Below are 20,338 nucleotides of genomic sequence, written 5' to 3' on the forward strand. Positions count from 1 at the left end.
CCCTGTACTTTCAGCTATCCCAACACCCATCACAGTTTATGGAACTGACATGTTGAGTGTCTTTTTCTCTAAATAGGCTATACATTCTCTGAGGATGGCAAACATGTGTGTCATGTTAATTGCTGTATTCCAGGTTCTATCACGTGGTAGACAAATGAGAAAGATAAATGAATAAAGAGTGAATAAATTCAGATAGATAGGAAAAGTCGTATAGTTTAGGATACAACATAGAACAGAAAAAGAGAAAAGGTTCTGAAAGTCGTGAACTCTGATTGATGTGGCCTCCACCAGCTGAATACAACTCAGTGGCCAATACTTGAATGTCTGTCTCATCTTCTTACCCATGAGTTCCTCACAGGATCCCACGACAAAGCCCATCTCGGTTGAGACCAGGGTTAAGACAGCGCAGGGGCAGATGCCACTGAGAATGGTTCCTGTATTTTCTCTGAGCAATCTGGACCTTCTGTTTGGCAATAGAGAAGCCAGACATCACTTGAGAAGAGAGAGTACAAACGCCTTAAATGCCAGGTTGCATTATCTGATCAATTATCGTCCTGTCCTGGCTGACAAGTCAACCCAATCAGCCTGCCATAACCTAAAGATTCTAAACAGATATTAGGCTTTTCACGCTTTGACTACTTCTGACACATACATTTTGTGCCTCAGTTTTTGTTCATAGAGTTGGGGGTTGGTAAATATATATTTTTTGCATTACATGTTGAAACACTGAAAGATGAATATTGAGGAATAAAAAACACTTCTGTCAGCACCTATCACCTACTAAAGCAATTAATCAAACACATGCTTTGTCAACTTTCTCTTGTTCTGTTATGTTTTATGACTATTATTATTTCAACACAATAAAAGGAATTAATCTTCATTGCATGGAAAATGTTGGGGAGGCATAGAAAAGAGACTTAGCTGTCAGTCTCAATCTCATGTTTCAAATCAATCATCAGGACAGACTGAATTATTTTTAACTGTCATGCATACATTAAGCCTTACTGGAAACACTTTTATGCATTATAGGATTTCCTACACTATCAGAATACAAATCGTCCCTTGGCATGAACTTGTTCTACAACTCAGTTGCCCTTGTATTATCTGCCTTCTCTAATAGGGTATGAAAAATTTCAGAAATTGATGATAGAATAGCAGTTACAGCTTAACCCACAAGCTTGTAAGTGCCTTGAGATGGAAAGGCACAAATGGAAACGCAGAAGAATTTTTTAAATCTAGAAATAATTAATTAATACTAGAGGAGATGCAAGGCTTCTCAGCAGGACCCTTATAAATACATGATGGAGTTCACTGGTTTCTAGAACTGAAGGTTCCTTGGACAAGGGGGTTGTGTTTCTACATCCAGTGTAATTCAAGATGAGAGGCAGAGTAGCCCTAAACATTCATGCAAATAAGCAGTCATCAATGGATTAACTTATCGAGCATCCATTATGGCATGAACAATAAAACAGGAACTGTTTTATTAAAACATGTAGTCCCTATTGGCAAGGCACTTTAATCTAGTTGGTGAGTTTCACAGGGGAATAAACTATAAATTGTTTAAATCAGTATAAGAAAAAGTCCAGCAGATTGGTATGGACATATGTGTCATTAATCAAGTGCAGGAGAGGACAAATTGGGATACAGCGTGGGCTTGAGGGGTCCTGTAGATCCAGGAGGCAGGTTAATTGTGTCACACATGCCTAGGAGTGAAGAGGAAAACCACTGCAGTCTTAAGGAGAATCTTGCAGAAATGTTTATGAGTGGCTTCACACATTTTCTTCTCTCTGGTATGAGTTAAGTGTCAAACTTGAAGACTCTACCAAGATAAATCTACATGAAAAATCTTAGTTGCAACTAATGATACTTCCTTTAAATTGCCTCTCCAAAATGACTCTATTTTGTCCTGCAAAAAAGCCTGGAACCATCCATCGGGTCCCTGTGTGACCTTGGACCAATTATTTTACCTCTTTGAGCCTCAGTTTTCTCATCTGAATAAGAAAGCACAGAACTAGATCATCTTTATGATCCCTTGTTATTCATGTGTAGTGTTAAGAACAGTTCTTTCATTTTCTTTGGGTGGAAAACGGGGATCAGAAAAGCCAGCTGACTTCCTTGCTCTGAGTTGTTGATCCATCTCTGCCTTTCCAGTCGGTGCCCTTTTGCCCCATTTTGCTTGGCTCAGGTGATTCCCCCTTGCTGCCGAGAGGGTGAAAATGTGAAGGGAAGTGGCTTGTTCTGTTCTGGTTAGTTATTCAATTCTAAATAATTAATATCATTCCTGTACTCCATCACCTTGAAGTTACTGGATGCCAGGGAGTATTAATAAAGGATAAGTTTCATGAGGTCAAAAGAAAAGCCTCCAAAACATTTCTTATGGTCAGCCAAGCAGAAGGCTGGGGGAAACAGGGTTAGGAGAAATGAAGGAGGGACAGGAAATATATGTGTCATCTAATCTCGAAATTCTCCAGTAGGTAAAGAAGGAGAAATATTATAATTGAGAATTCTCCACAAAGAATTAAGCCAGTGATAAATTAATATCTCTGAGGAAAAATCAGTAACAACAAGGTTTGCACTGAGCTGAAAAGTCTCATTAGAAAATAGAAACATTGGAGTTGCATTTGTTTTATTTCCCTTAAAATTAACCCTCTGCAGAAAAGAGCCATTTGAAAGTGGCAAAAAGCACAAATCGTCTCCCATAAAGAGCTTCTTCTATAAATTACCTCCAGAAAGACCAGGGCCTGGCTCTGTGATCCAAAATATGAAAATGCACTGATGACCCAATGTAGAGAGATTTTTAAAATTAAAGGCATGCTGTGTCTCCCCCAAGGATGCAGTCTGTAAAGGGCTGGCTACCACAGTTGTGTTTAGCTATTTGATAGGTGTTCTAGACCAAGAGAGAATGTCATAAAACACATGTGGTCTGGGCAACACCGGCTCTATAAGATGCCAAACAAACACATTTTTAAAAAATATTTATTTATTTATTTGGCTGTACAGGGTTTTAGCTGCGGCACACAGGACTTTTGTTGCCATGTGATCTTCATTGCGGCATGTGGGATCTAGTTCCCTGACCAGGGATCAAACCCGGCCCCTCTGCATTGGGTGCACAGAGCCCCAGGAGAGTCCCAACAAACACATTTTTAAAAGTCATCTTTAGAAAGCATATTACTTATTTATATATTTTAAAATGAAACACTACCAACTAAGCTGAATTTCACCGAAGTGTATGCTTCTTTGAGTGTGATGTGTACACAGAATAGTCTCTGCACACATTTTTAAAACTCTGGAAACGGAATACTACCTCACTCCAAAAGTTGTCATCGATATCTGTAGATCAATAAAGGTAAAAATCTAATATGAATCAAACACTAATCATGTATCAGACATTGTGTTATGTGCTTTACATACATTATTATAATAAATCCTTACAATCCAATGATATAGCTACAATTATTACCTCCATTTCAGAATGAGGGATCTAAGACTCAGAAAGTTTGTTACCTTTCTCAAGGTCACATACTCAATAAAAGAGTGGAAGCCATCTCTGCCTAGCTAAGGACCTGGCCTCTTAAACACCATCATACACTGATACGCTGTGAATATGAATAGCCATCCTAGTTAACAGTGAAGTTTAACATGTACTATTCAGTTAATCCTCACAACATCCTTCAGTATGCTGTTATCCTCTCTAACTCACAAATGTTAGGGCTGAGCTTTTGAACACTGAGGAGACAAAGTCACATGCCAGTGGAAGTGAAGCAGGACAGGCCCACAGACTCACGTCCTTCCCAGCAAGCCGCCATATATCATGGCAGCAAGCAAGGAAGTGAGACACAGAGTGTTGGCAAATGGCTATGTGACAGTGTGCAGGGATGAGCAGACAAATAGACCAGTGGAGTAGACTTTCCAAAAACAGACCTTAGTCCATGTGGAAATTTGACATGCGGGACAAATGTAGACGCTCCAATCACTGGGGGAAACAATAGACTTTTTAATAAATAGTGCTGGGACAGCTGGGTAGCTATTTGGAAAAAAGGTAGAAACTAGATCCATTCCTCATACCATACATGAGAATAAACTTTAAATGGGTCAGAGATCTAAATGTAAAAACTAAGACCAGTAAGTACTAACAGAAAACATAAATAAATTCTCCTTTAACCTCAGTGTAGGGAAAGGCTTTCTTTTTTAAGCCATTTATATGGCTTAAAATTCAATGTTAATAAAAGAAAATAGGGACTTCCCTGGTGGTGCAGTGGTTAAGGATCTGCCTGCCAATGCAGGGGACACGGGTTCAATCCCTGATCCGGGAAGATCCCACATGCCGCGGAGAAACTAAGCCCGTGTGCCACAACTACTGAGCCTGCGCTCTAGAGCCTGCAAGCCACAACTACTGAAGCCTGCATGCCTACAGGCTGTGCTCCACAACAAGAGAAGCCACCGCAACGAGAAGCCCGCGCACCACAACAAAGAGTAGCCCCCCCCCCCGCTGCAACTAGAGGAAGCCTGTGCGCAGCAACAAAGACCCAGTGCAGACAAAAATTTTTTTAAAAATTAAAAATTTTGAAAAATGAAAGGAAAGAAAATATTACAAATTTGATGACATAATAATTAAAAAGCATGGTTTAAAAAAACACCATAAATAAAGTGAAAAGACTGCTGGGAAACTGGGAAGTATTTTATACATCACAGTTAAGGTGCAGTGATACACTAATAATATATAAAATCCAATCAGAGTTTATTTAAGAGATGCAAGGCCGGTTCAATATTTGAAAATCAATCAATGTAATGTACCATATTAATAGGTTAAAAAAGAAAAATCACATGATCATGTAAATCAATGCAGCAAAATTATTTAACAAAATTTAACACCCTTTCATAATTAAAAACCTCTCAGAAAATAAGAATAGAAGGTAATCTCTTGAACTTGATACAGAATATTTTCAAAGAAACTACTACTAACATTACAGCTAGTGAAAGTCTGAATGCTTTCCCCCTAAGATTAGGAACAAGGCAAGGATTTACACTATTATTCAACATACTGCTGGAAGTTCTGACCAGTGCAATAAGGTAAGAATAGGTAATAAAATGTATATGTATAGGAAAAGAAGAAATAAAACTGTCCCTATTTGCAAGTGACATAATTGTGTACATATAAGTCCCACAGAATCTACAAAACAAACAAACAAACCTCCTAGAATTAATAAATGGGTCTTGCAAGGTCACAGGATAAACAGTAAACATACAAAAATCAAATCAATTGTGTGTCCATATGCTAGTAATGAAAGTGTGAGCACCAAAATTAAAAACACAGTAGTACCATTTGTAAGCTCAAAAAGCAAAGAAAATAGATACGAACTTCACAAAATAAGTACAGAACTTGTGTGCTGAAAACTAGGAAACGCTGTTGAAAGAAATAAAAGATCGAAATATGTAGAGACCTCCTGTGTTCATGGATTGGCAGACTTAACATAGTAAAGACGTCAGTTCTCCCCAGATTAAGATACAAGCTTACCATAACTCCTATCAAAATGGCAGCAAGATGTTCAGTAGACATAAACAAGATAATTCTAGAATTCACATAGATAGTCAGAGGAACTAGAATAGATAAAACTATCTGACAAAGAATACAGAGGGAAGATTCCGTCTGAATCTTACTGAATAATTACTGTGCTCAGTAAATACAGTAATTAGGACTATGGATTTCGGTGAAGCGGGGAGACACACAGCATAATGGAATGAAAGGCAGCACTCAGAAATATCCCTAGCCAGAAACGCCTAGCTCAGTTTTGACAAAGGTGCAAAAGTAATTCAATGGAGGAAATACAGCCTTTTCAACAAATGGTGCTGGAGAAAGTGGGCATTCCTGGACAAAAAAAACAGAGAAGAAATTTCATCTAAGTCTCACACTGTAGACAAAGATGAACCCAGAATAGATTATGGACTTGAATGAAAAACATAAAACGCTAAAATCTGGGGGAAAAAATACGATAGAATCTTCAGGATCTAAGGCTAAGCAAAGAATTCTTAGATTTGACCTGAAAAGCATGATCCGTAAAAGGAAAAATTGATAATTGGGCTTCAGCAAAATTTAAAACTTTTTTTCTCTGTAAATAGCCTTAAGAGGATGAAAATACAAGCTACAGTCTGGGATAACACATTTGCACACCACATATCCAGCAGTGGACTGGTATCTAGAATATGTAAAGAACTCCCAAAACACAACAGAAAAACAAGCAAACAATCTTATTACAACATGGGCAAAACACATGAGCAGACATTTCACCAAAGAGGATATATTCATGGCAAACAAGCATAAGAAAAGATGCTAAACATCATTAGCCATAAGCCAAATCCACCTTAAAACCACATAAGATGTCACTACATACTTATTAGAATGGCTAAAATAAAAATAGTGACAACACTAAGTGCTGTTGAGGATGAAAGAAAGCTGGATCACTCATACTTTGCAGGTCAGAATGTAGATGGTACAGTCGCTTTAGGAAACAGTTGGGCAATTCCTTAAAAACCTAAACGTGCAACTATAATAATGACCCAGCAGTTGCACTACTGAGCATTCATCCCAGAGAAATGAAAACTTATGTTCCCATGAAAAGCTGTACAGAAGTGTTTACGACAGCTTTATTTTTAATATCCCCCATATGAAGTAACCCGAGTGTCCTTCAACAAGTGAATAGTAAAACTGTGATACATCCATACTATGAAATTCTACTCAGCAATGAAATGGAATGAATTATTAACATACACAGCTACCTGGATGAATCTCCAGAGAATTATGCTGAATGGAGAAAAGCCAGTCCCAAAAGTTTACATTCCATTTATAAAACATTCTTGAAACGACAAAGTTATGAAAGTGGAGAACGTGATAGTGGCTGCCAAGCGTTAAGAAGAAGGTGAGGGAGGAGGGAAGGGTGGGTGGCTCCACAAGGGCAAAATGAAGGATCCCTGTGTTGATGGAAATGTTCTGTATCTTGAGTGTATGAGTGTCAGTATCCTGGTGGTGATACTGCACTATGATTTTGGAAGCTGTTCTCATTGGAAGAAACTAGGCAAAGGGTCTATAGAGATTATTGGTATTATTTTTTCAATTGCATGTGAATCTACAGTTATCTCAAAATAAAAAGTTTAGTTCAAAAAGGAAAGACTTCCCCAGTAATATCACATGTCTCCTGACAGGACGCACTAAGAAGGCCACAACTTTATCTCTGTGATATTTCTGCCCCCAAAATGCATAACCCGAGCTTAATCCTGAGGAAATCTCAGGAGAACCAAATTGGGAGACATTTCACAAATAATCAGACTCTACTTTTCAAAAACATCAGAGAATTAAAGGTGAAAAAACAAAACAAAACTGAGGATTCTTCCAGATTGAGGTAGACTAAGGACAACTGCATACAATGTGGGATTCTGGATTAGATCCTGGACTGGAAACCAAGGACATTAATGAAAATTTGCAGGTTTGTTGGTTAGATCATACTATTGTTTCACTGTTAATTTCCTGATTTGGGTAATTGCACTGTGATTTGGAGGAATCTGAGTGAAGGTGATACAGATATTTTTATGCAATTTCTTCCAAATTTTTGTAAGTCTGAAGTTATTAAAAAAATAAATAAAAGTATAAAGAATGTTAAATGTTTAAATCATAAATTAATGTTGGGTAAATAGATAAGAAAAATAAAGACTGGTCCTTTTCATATTGCTTAGTGAAATCGAATGCCTAAAATCTGAAATATTCTGCTCCAATATGGTGGCCAAATATCTCTCACCAGCCCAGACAAGGAGCCACCCTGGAGAGTCCAACCGCGGTGTTGCACAATAGGGAGTGGCGGGTTATTTTTGTGCATGACAAAGAATCATATTCTTCAGGAGAAGATAGATTTTTAAGTCTGAGAATAATTCTAATTTGTATCCTCTCAAACCCATTTGGGTTCTTTTCTTTCAAAGGAAAACCTCCAGCTCTGAGTGGGTCGCTGCTGTGACGTGAGCAGGCAGTGGCTCTTTAATACACCTTGGCCTGACAGGAGGAGAATCGGATCCCCTCAACCTGTCATCTCCATCCTCTGGTTTCATTAATTTTTCCACTCTGCCTCTCTGTTCTGGGGTAACAGCAGCTAAGGCAATGCAGTCTCTAACAGCAGTCAAAGTGGCATAAATATTAGTGATAATTGTACAGTACAGTAATTGCAAATAGCGGTGATTAATTCTGACAATAATTGTCCTAAGAACAATTGATTTCCTTTCCAGTCATGCCCAGGTTTCCCATGAGAAAGCTTTAAAATGGTTATTATTATCAGTGTAAGCTTTGGGGAGAGAAGGGAAGGTGGAAAGAATGGTGATTACTCTGGATTTGTCGGCACTGATTCTTTGTTAGTGTGCAGAAGAAGGGTGTCCGTGGTACTGCAGGGAGCACTGTCCTACCTTACAAGAAAATCAGCCTGGCTCTGAAAGTGGGGGTGGGGGCAATGCAACTCACTGAATGTGGCTCCCACAGTCACAGCCAAGAATTTCCTTAAAACCATGATGACACAGCACAGGAAATGCAAAGACAAATTCTTACTTGGGTAATAACTCTCTCTTGTGTAAGTCTTATCCAACCCTGTGTGATTTATTTTTGAAATCTTCCTGATGTAGCTATCTAAGCATTATTATCTCCATTTAATGTACGCTAATAGATAGAAATATGAGGCAGTAAACTGCTTCTTTCAGACCGCTGAAGAAGTCAGTGATGGACTTAGAATTTAAGATGAAATAGCCACGGCTCCATTTTTATTACCAAATTAAGAAGCTATACCAAAATCTCAGGGCTAGTTTCCTTCAGAGAACACCCCCCCACACCTCTTATTATGGGTTAAGCCCACATGTAAAGGAACACCAGACAAAATTTATCACCATGTGTTTACTGCTCAACTAAAACCTATCATTCTGTAGTATATTAATATTTTAAGTTCTCTTAGTGATTAACATCAGTTTTATTTCAGTTGCTCTCCGAACTGGGGGAATACTATTTCTAAATTTATTAACTAGGGTCTGACTTCCCTGTTGTGCCAGTAAGTTATCTGATTTTAGGGAGGGTGGTGTGTACTTGTATGCATAAACTAAGTGGTAGCAACCAAGCTTTGAACGCTCACCTTATACTTGACTTTATGCCCTTACATCCACTTTCACATACTTGTCCTTCAAAATAGGCATGGACTCAGAAACTGATTAGTAATTTTCCTAACTGTTTTTCCCAGATTCTACTGGACTCTATAAACTTCATGAAAGCAAGGGCTTATCTCTATATCCTCAGCTCATTCTGATGTCCTGGGCATGTCCTCAGTCCTAGTACTGATGTCCTGGTACAGAGTCTAATATAATACCGATTGTAGGAGATCAATAAATGTTTGTTGAATGAATAGATAGATGCGTTACATTCATTATCTCCATTTATTTCATAGCTCCTGGTACTGACTTTTTTGACTGCTGTATTAATCTTATCTGACTACATTCCCCCAGCAGGCAGGAATTTTAAATGTGTCGGTTAGCTATTGCTGCATAAAAAAAAATTACCCCAAAATCTTACACATTAAAACAACAGGTATTTGTTACCTCACACAATTCCTGAGGGTTAGGAATCTGGGTTGTCAAGGCTCAGGGTTTCTCACTGAATTCTAGTTAAGCTGTTGGCCAAGACTATAGGCTCAACTGTAGCTGGATAATCCACTTCCAAGCTCACTCACCTGCTTGTGGTTGACCAGAGATTTTGGCTCCTTGCCAGGTGAGCCTCTTCCTAGGGTTGTTTACAACTTGTCTTCCTCCAGAGTAAGTAATCTGAAAAAGAGAGGGAGAGCAGGTATGCAACAGGACACACAAAATGGAAACCACAATCATTTAGTACCTAATCTTAGAATGGCAACCATAATTTACTGGTGGCAAAACACAATCCTGGTACAATAAGGGTGTAAATATCAGGAAGCAGGGATGATGGAGAGCCAGCTTGGAGTTTGGCTTTGCAAGGTGTTATATATAGCCTTCTCTATCAAGCATATGTAATATGTGGCAATAATAAATCAGTTTAGATGAGGAGGATAATCCTTTAAATGAAAAAGGACAGAACCATTTTGGACTTGAGAACCTCTGTAGTGGGAATTATGTTAAGTTTATCTCAAGATTCTGATGCTCATCCTTAATTGTAAAAGCATTGGAGGTAAAGTCAGAGGTGGGAGTCCAGGGAAGAAAAAGAAAACGACCAAATGAAGGAGGGGACAAATGTCTATTTGCATGCTCCTTGCACAGGCAATAATGGGTACTCTTCAGTTTCCCAAATTTTAACCTCTTATGAGCAGGGAAATCCTGTATTTCTACCAAAAGTTTAAAAAGGCTAGCTTAATAGTATGAAACAGGGTGAGGGAATGGTTGATCAATTAGTAGGATAACTGTATAATTTATTGTCTGACCAAGACACTATTTAGAGCAAAAAGAAGGGTGATTAATAATGATGCCACAGCAATAGACATAAATTGAGACTGTCCAGGACAATCTTGGACACATGTTCACCCTGTAAATTAGAGCCATTTATTTCGGGCCACTTATACTGTGAGGAGCCTGGAAGAGTGAGTTTTGTGCACAGTCCCTTGAAACTTAGCCTTAACAATGCTTTCCATGAGAATGTCTAACGATGCTTTCCATGAGAATATCTAACAATGCTTTCCATGAGAATATCTAACAATGCTTTCCATGAGAATGTCTAACAGTGCTTTCCATGAGAATATCTAACAATGCTTTCCATGAGAATGTCTAACCCAGAGAAAAGGGATCAGGAAGGAAGCAGGCAGCACACCGTACTATTTCTTGACAAAGGACAGCCTCTTGGAGAAGGATTGATTTGTAAGTATGTTGTCTAAGAATTCATGTCCCTCTCAAGGAAATTACCAGTCATGAGGGATTTGAACAAATCTTTTACTGCAGTTTTCCTCATATCAGTTGCAAAGAGAGATTGTGTTTAATTCTGCAGAATTTCTTTTCATATGCATCTAATTAAAGTATCTGTTGAGTCCATCATGCTGTATTCAAGTTAATTGAATAGAAACAAAATTTAATGGTTCCATATTAGATTTTCCTGGTTAATGTCACAGCCATCTATTGATTTTTTTTTTAATTAGAGATTTTTGTTAATGGATTTGAACAGATTAAAATCTGTCTAATAACCAGTGTTCCTCTGGCAGTCTCAGGACACTTGCTGGGATTTAGGGGAGTCTGTGTTTCCAAAGACAGATTCTATAGAATTCTAAAATGAGGTTAGAATTCCTGCTGATAAACTTCATTATGCCATGGATTTTTTCCCTCCTCTTAAAAATAAAATTTTGAGGGCTTCCCTGGTGGCGCAGTGGTTGAGAATCTGCCTGCCAATGCAGGGAACACAGGTTCGAGCCCTGGTCTGGGAAGATCCCACATGCCACGGAGCAACTAGGCCCGTGAGCCACAACTGCTGAGCCTGCGCGTCTGGAGCCTGTGCTCCTCAACAAGAGAAGGCCGCGACAGTGAGAGGCCCGCGCACCGCGATGAAGAGTGGCCCCTGCTCGCCGCAACTAGAGAAGGCCCTCGCACAGAAACGAAGATCCAACACAGCCAAAATTAATAAATAAATGTATAAAAAAAAAATAAAATAAAATTTTGAGAGAGGATTTTTAGGGATACAAGTGTATAAATAGTAATACTAATTTGCACCCAAACACAGATTATCATGCCTAATGCTCTACACAGCCCAGTGCAATTGCTGGAATTCTAGGTAGAGGGTTGTGCCCTTGATTTTTAGGCTCTGCCGTAATAGTAAGAGAATCACTCAAGGTCTTGCACAAAATGGCTATAAATAGAAGAAACAATTGTATCCAAGGTGATCATATTATAATCCACTCCCCATTGCCTCTGTTTTTCTTTTTTTTTTTTTTTTTGCATCTCCAAAACACCAATACAGGAAGCCACAACAGTTGTCCAGGGGCCTTGGATTAATCTTAAAGGATATTTACTCATTTTTTTTTTTTATTTTCAAGGAGTAACATTTAGTCCTAGTCTTGATGCAACAAGGACCCGTTCCTGATGGTTTGAGAGGGTTTAAGGTCAAAAAGGGGTTACACAGTATTCTTACTGTAACTTGTTTCTTCCTAGAAAATCACTTAAAATCCATTCTGGACTTGAGTCTCCTGTAGGACAAAGAGAAGACTGAGGGAAGCTTAAGGGCAAAATAGAAAGTCTTCGGGGTCAGCATCTGGTCCTGGAGAAAAGTAAAGATGGGGCAACAAAGCAAGTGAAAAAGAAAATTCACCTCCACAGACGGGTGGACTCTGGAGCTGTTCAGAGCACACCAGACCCCTCCTACTATTCCTCTCAAAAATGGAAGAAAAGTCCTATAAAAACCCTCAACTTCACAGAATCAGATTTACAGGAGAACTATCACAGGTAACCCTCAACTCTCCACCCAGGTAGCCTCTCAGCTGTCACATACTCAAGTCTTTAGAGACTCGACTCAGTCTCCCTGCCATGCAAGGAGAAGTGGTTAATCCATTCCCGTTTATCCCTTTGAATCATTTCTAAGGACTAAAATCAGGAATTCACCAAAGGCAATAACAAAGCCCACCTGGTTTCACATGTTGCCTATAAAGATAAAAATCCTTGCATTTATATCCTTAAGGCTCTGCAATCCCTATCTATTCACCCAAATCCCATCCATCCTTTCATTTCCCAGAACTCCATAAAAACTCCCCTGAAGACTGCCACTAAAATTCATCTCCTCTCTCCTTTATCTGAGTACTGGCAGTGCATGCAATATGCAGAACAAAATGTAGTGCTTAATTATACATTGCCTTGTATTATCCTTTAACTGTTTCATGCAAGTATAAGGGAGGTAATATTTTAAAAATATATTTTTGCAATTATCTCCCACATTTAATAATGTTGACCTTCCCGCCAATTTCCTGTCCTCCCAACACACTCATTGTCTTTCTCTCTTTCCAGAAAAATATCCATTAGAATTGTTCCAAGAGAAATTCACATGATAGTCAACATTTTTATCTGGATTACTATGTGCCAGTCACTTTTCCAAGCACTTAACATATGCAAACTCATACAAGCTGCACAACAACCCTGTGATACAGGTAATGTTGTTCTATTTTGTTTTACTGATGAAGAAACTGAGGCACAGAGACATTACGTAACTTACCCAAGGGCACAAATCTAGTAAGTGACAGTGAAGATCCAAATTCAGGGCTGTTGCTTCAGACCGTGTGCTCTTAACCTCTTCACCATACAGACAGAAAGATTTTATATTCAACTTCTGATATCTAGATTGGGTTTTGCAGCAAGCTGAAGGTCTGATATTCAGTTTATGTGAATAGATGACCTCCCATTGAATAAACCATGAACCAAACCTAAAGGATCCAACCGCAGGGTGCTTTTCACCGTACAGAGGGGACAAGCCCTTTGGCCATCAATGGTATGGGTGTGAGGCTTATTTCCCTAAGTAGAAGAAGGATCTGACTTAAAGAAAGTTGGAATTCTGAATCTTTCCCTTTCAACCAGAGGAGTGATGGGGAGAAACAAAAGGAAGACAACAGTGACCTTGTTCCTGTCTGAACTCAACCAGTAGCAAGAGAAACTTTAGCAACATCTATAAAATATGGGGAAAACAAGAGTGACTCATCCTTGCCCGCATCTTGGGATTTTCCATGGCCATAGGAAAATAAAAGCCTTTAGCTCAGAGCCATGACCTATATAATGCAGGGACAGTGGTATGGGGGATAGCAGACATTTGAGTACTAGCTGGTCGTGCAACCACGTTCAGGGCTCCCTATGGACTCGGCATGGCAAACAAGCCATGTAGAAAGCCCTGTGTCTTCTGACAGGGGTTGCAGAGAGGTTGAGAGTGATGGTGGATTGAAAAAGACTTGGTTCAGGAAACGGGACAGTGCTGGGCTAAGATGTTAAGACAGAGGCCAGTGGTGAAGTCCCCAGCTCACTCTGAAGGCCTGATGAAACCACTTAGCCTTCTTTGGGACTAGCCAGAGGCAGAACCGCCTGGCCACACCTCCTGTGGATCAGGGTTGACCTAGAGGAAGCCAGGTAGATCTGAGGACTCCTCTTCTTACCCAAAGTTCCATACAAATGCACTAAGCCCCTCTCTTATAAAGCTGAATACCATTTGGCAGTAGTGGAGGGGGAGTGAAATATAAAAGCAATTGCCCGAAGAGACTGAGTCATCCACACCACTATTACTTAACACCAGCAACACTGAAGAGGGGAACTTTGTAGAGAACAAAAGTGTAAGCTGGAGGGGGACGCTTTAGATCAGAATAGCTTGCAGTATTATTATCCGGTAATACTGGATAATATTGCCTCCACTATCCATTGGGGTTTGTCACAAAACTCAGATGAATTAGAGAAAATATTAGAGAAAATATCAAGATCATTTTCTTTGTACATCCAAGGTGTTCTCTGAGCAGATGTGAAACCTCACTATATGGCTACATGATTTGATATTTTCTCCTCTCCAAGCTAAGCCTCTTCAGATTAGGGAGCAGCGTATCCTTCTTTTATATTTCCTGCTGGCTCAGCTCACAAGGGGGCACAGCAAGTGCCAAGAAATATTTGTTGACACACTGCCCCAGTGTGAAGGGAATGAATCTCTCTTGTACCTTTTCCCAGCCAATTAAAAGAGAGAAAATAATACACGTATGTGATTCTTTTTGGAACAATTTTCTTTCCTCACATCTAAATGTCTTCTTGGTTAAGTGTTGGTTTGGGAATCTAATCTGGCTTCCTCTGCCTCTGTAATAACCCAGGGAACAGCTCCAAAAACCAGACAAGCCAATTAGTAGTGCATCTAATTTTTGTAATTTCCAAAACCCTCCATCACAATGAGGCTATTACAGGAAAATTAACCTCTAGCAGTTGAAATTACTCAGTGTGGAGTTTAGCCAGGGGCAGGAAACAAAGCTGACTTTCATAGAAAGAAATCACTGGGCTTTTCCTCTCAAATGACTTATCTGAAAAGTCAGCCAAAATGTGGAAACCTTGTTATTCCACTGACTTTTACATTCCTTTGGCAACCAGACAGTTGAGGGCGGGCTTAAGTGAGGGAGGCAACAGAGTGGAATCAGTTTGGAAGGATTGATTTCCACCCAATGGCCTTGGGTGAACGAGCACGCAGGGCAGAAAATAGAATAGAATCCAAGAAAGGAAGCAAGCAGACAGCTTCTAAAACAATGTCTGACACAGAGGGCATAATGACTGAAGGCTTTAATAACTGAACGAAGATTTGAAGTAGGTATGTGTCAGGCAACATAATAGGTATATTCGTAAGAGTTGAGGTTAAATAGATTTTTTAAATATAAATCAAACCTTGTGTTCAATGCTGTGAGTGAAATACACCAGGTGTTGTTATTGTTATGTTTTAATAAGGAAAAAAATAGCTTTTGATAAATCTGTTTTGCAAATCTGTGACTTCTTCTCTTTATTTATTTTTTTAACACAGCCCATGAAGTGACCTGATTTTTTCTCAGGAAGTAGAACCCAATGAGAAGCTCCCCATACTTCACACACTAGGCCAATTCAGTAAAACCCCGCCGACAACCTCTCCCTTGAGACAGGTATCCAGGGAGCATCCATTTCCCTTGCTAATAGCCTGCGACGCATCTGGGTTAGAGTTTGGGGAAGCTGCCTTATCTAAGTACATAATCTGAAGTTCTGAGTTGTTTTCTGTCAATGAAAAAATGCCGCCGGCCATATCAGTAAACAAAAGATGTCGTAGCCATTAAGCCATCACATCACAGCCTCCCCCGTTACAGCAAACCCTGAGGGAGCTCAGGATGGAAACAGGATGCCAGACATCAAGCCATCAGCCACCCCCAACGATGCACCCTGAGGAGACTCGAGAAAGCACAGGATATGGCCCCAGAGAGCTGAGGTGCACATCAAAGGAATGGTTTCAATGAGCCCAGACTGTTGCATTTCCCCACACATAGAAAAGCACTAAATTCACTAACTTGAGATGTCTGGTTTTCTTTAATTAACAGTAATCTTTTGGATTCCAAATATACACTACCAAATGTAAAACCGATAGCTAGTGGGAAGCAGCCGCATGGCACAGGGAGATCAGCTCGGTGCTTTGTGACCACCTAGAGGGGTGGGATGGGGAGGGTGGGAGGGAGGGAGACAGAAGAAGGAGGAGATATGGGAACATACGTATATGTATAACTGATTCACTTTGTTATAAAGCAGAAACTAACACACAACTGTAAAGCAATTATACTCCAATAAAGATGTTTAAAAAAACACAACAGTAATCTTTTGAAGATCTGACCACCTGCTCTTCGTTGCAAAAACTCCCATATATCCTGGCTCCTCCCTTTCTTCTTTAGAGCAGTCCCTTAGAACTATCTGAGAGGCTGCATCCCCGGCTTAAGTCCTCAGTTTTGTCTGCCAAATAAAACTTAATTCTCAACTTTTAGGTTGTGCTTTTTTTTTTTTTTTAGTCAACAATTCCTTCAGCAAGTAAACCTGGTTAGAATAAGAGAATTTAGCAGGACCCTCCATTTATTCACTGAGTTGATGAAACACAACTTCCATTTACTTGGTATTAAGGCCCTGATGGGATGTTAACGCTCTCATCGGTTCTGTCGGATCCTTTCTCTAGAATGTAAACTTATTACCACTTATGCAAGTCTGGTCATCGAGACCTGGGAGCTAATCACTGTTTCTCTAGCAATAACCAGTAATGATTAACTAGAATCCGTATAAAAGCAAGAATGGAAAGACGTCTGGGAGGATGAACACCTACCTACCCAGCCCACAGTCACGTGTGGACACAGCAGCTGGGCAAACTCAAAGAATTCAGAGTTTTTCTCTGGAACTGGTCAGGCAGAACATTAAACAGCGCTTCTCACACTTCAGCGTGAACCACCTGAGGATCGTATTAAAAATGCAGATTCCGCTTCAGGATGACTGGGGTGGGGGCCAGGATTTTGCATTTCTAACAAGTTTTAAGGTAATCCTGGTGCTGCCGGCCCAAGGTCCACAGCCTGAAAAGCGTGGCACTAGATAACATGACACTTGTTTGGAACCCAAGTTAAAACTTGTAGAGGTCACACTCTTTGCTTTCTTCTCTTCTCTTTCCTATTGCTCTCTGTGCAAGCAGCATACATGTCAGCGGAAGAGCAGTCAAGCTGCAAAACAGCTGCGCTTACGGGGGGACTACGGGAGTAAAAAGGGAACTTTTCTTTGGCATCAAGTAAACATTACCCTTTACGTGCGACCAAATGATGAAGAATTCTGTGCTTCTACTTTCGCGCTGCATTGACTGAAGGTTTTGATGCTCAGGGAAGTAACTTAACATTTGCAAGCCCAGTGGGAAAATGCTGCTGAGATGGGCATTAATCAGAAGGCTGCAGGAGGGTAATCCTACATGACTTTCCTTAAAAAACAGTAACAAATAACCAGCAATTTTCCTTTTGCCTCTATGTAAAGGCTCCCGAACCACTTTGCCTATTTTATGCCAAGAACTCTTACGTTACTAAATAATAAAATGGATGACAAAACTATCAAGCTATAGGCATAGCCTACATCTATGTTGTGAAATGTGAAGATAAATGTGCAAAATGACCAGCTCACCTGGTAAGGTCAATAGCCAAGCTATGAATGAACAACAGCGGTCTGCGTCTCACAGGGTTGGGCTTAGAAAGCCTTTTCTGAAGCCATTACGATACAAAAATTCTCATGAAAACAACAATCCTTGGTGATGGGAAAATTGGGGAGTAGATTCAGATCGGTCTTGGACTTACTGAATTGTCCTTTTCACACAAAATACAGAACTAGGAAAAGCCCCAGAAGGGTATACGTTGTGAGTTATAGTTTGTTATTTGCTCTTTCTGCCAATTAAAATAAAAGGCAAAACAATCTGAAGTAAAAGCAGATTGAACTCAGAATTATCCAGAAATAAACTCCACTCCATGTGGTAAAATATCATGTACTGAGATTAGATGATCCTGCCTTATGCCTGCAAACTTACCTTAAATAAGAGACAACAAAACACCAGAAGCATGGTTAAGAATGCATGTATCTTTAAAATCTACAGCTTTAGATTTGAGAAGAGAATTCTAACAGCAAACAGAGGTACAATGAGTAAACCACTCCAGGGCTAGATATATGTTTTCTCGCTCCGTGATTTGGAAATTGAGGGGATAAAATCAAAATGAAATCAGTAAAAAAATCTACAGCATAGAAAAATGGAAAACAAAGCCCTCAAAGTATATCACATATCAAAGTAGAGATAAAGAATATGTATATATACATATATATTTTAAGACAGTACAGAAGACAAATTTTAAAGTATATCACTTTGTACTCTTAAAAATTTCAAAGAAATTAGGGTTTATATAATACAAGATTAGAGATAAAATAGTAAAACAGATTAATATTTGATATGAAAAGGAGACTTGGTGATAAGCACACAATTTTTAACAAGTAAAATAAAAAGAATTTTTTTTAAATCTAAAACTATAATCACAGATTTAATGTCAGCATTAAAGAGCATATTTGAATCTAACAGAAATTAAATTAGTGTTATGGAGAGCAAACTTGAAAATATTTCAGAATTTATTGGAAAAGAAAAGAGATAAAAATGAAATCCTGATGATATATATGGAAGAGAAAGAATTATGATTTAATGTAGAGATAATTGATGTTTCCAAGAAAGAGGACAAATCCAACAGAAGAAATAATTTAAAATACGACAGACAAAATCTTTCCTAGCATGAATAAAGTCATAATCCTGCAGATTAAAAACATCCCTAAGTGCATGTGGTAACATAAGTAGAAGACTAGCTTCCATTTTTAACTTGGTAAAATTTTTACCTTTGAAGCAAACAGATAGATGGCTACAAGCTCTCTTTGGGTCACTTTTGCTGGAGAAAGAAACCACTCCAAAACTTAAAACAATAACTATTTTGTATGCTCCCAGATTCTGGGGGTCAAGCATTTGGAAGGGGCTTAGTGCAGATGGCATGAAAGTCAAAATGCACCTGACAAAGATATGATTTTATTCTGGCTTTTGCAACAGAGAGAATGTTCATTAATGAGAAGAATCACAGAGAAAGGAAAGGGGCATCTGGGGCTTTACAGAGGCAGGTAAACAGGGGAGTCATTCATGAATCATATGGAAGTCATGAGGAAGGACGGAGAGCGTCTTATCTTAGAAAACGTGAGGGCAGGGTGGTCCTTTCCAGTTAGTTGTTTCCCGGCATAACAAGGGTGGGAGCATTTCTCAACCATCACTGCTTTCTGGGAACTCAGGGCTCAGTAAAGTTCAACATTGTCAATGATTTATCTCTGCCCCATGGCATCTGGGAATTTAGCAAGGAATAGCTGATGGCTGGAGATGACTCTGTGGCTGGAATCACCTGAAGGCTTCTTTATTCACACATGTGGCACCTTGTCCGGGACATCCTAAGGGCTAGGATGACAAATTGAAGTCTGTCCTATCAACAGAACTTGGTTTCCCCCCAGCATGGTGACCTCAGGATGGTTGGACTTGTTTCCTTGCAGTTCAGGGTTCCAACTGTGCGTTTTCTAAGCAAACTAGACAGAAACTGCATTTCCTTTCGTGGCCCAGTCTTGGCAGTCAGACTGCATCACTCCTGCAATATTCTAGTGGTCCAAGCGGTCACAGCCTGACAAGACTCCTGGTGAGAAGAAAGAGATGCTCATCTCTCAAGTGAAAGAGTGTCGAAGTATTTGTGGCCTTCTAAAATAATAGCCAAAACCAATACTTTGACTATAAATTATTTATATTCTGCCACCTAAAAAATATACTCATTCCCTCTCCCAAGATTCCCAAAGTCTCATCCAACTGCAGCAGCAACTCAAAGTCTAGGATCTGATCATCCAAACTGGGTCCAGGTGCAGATGAATTTCCTCAGGTGTGGGTCTTCAAATATGGTTTGCTCCTGGAGATTGGTGAGCACAAGAGACGAGTTACCTTTGACATGCCCAACAAACGAACCACAGTGGGACAGGCATAAGATAATAGATATAATAGATAGTCCTGTTCAAAACAGATAAATGGAAGGCACACAGAAGTCACTGTTCCATAGCAAATCTGAAATTGAGCTGTGTATGTGCTGCTGGTTCCCTGATTAGGGCTCTGTCCTATTCCTTGGGAGTTATCTTAGGGTTCTTCAGAGAAACAGAGCCAAAAGCATGGGGATGGATAGATAGATGATAGATAGATAGATAGATAGATAGATAGATAGATAGATAGATGGTGTGTGTGTGTATATGCATCTATCTA

The sequence above is a fragment of the Phocoena phocoena genome, chromosome 21 (genome assembly GCF_963924675.1).
Source record: "Phocoena phocoena chromosome 21, mPhoPho1.1, whole genome shotgun sequence".
NCBI classification, from domain to species: Eukaryota; Metazoa; Chordata; class Mammalia; order Artiodactyla; family Phocoenidae; genus Phocoena; species Phocoena phocoena.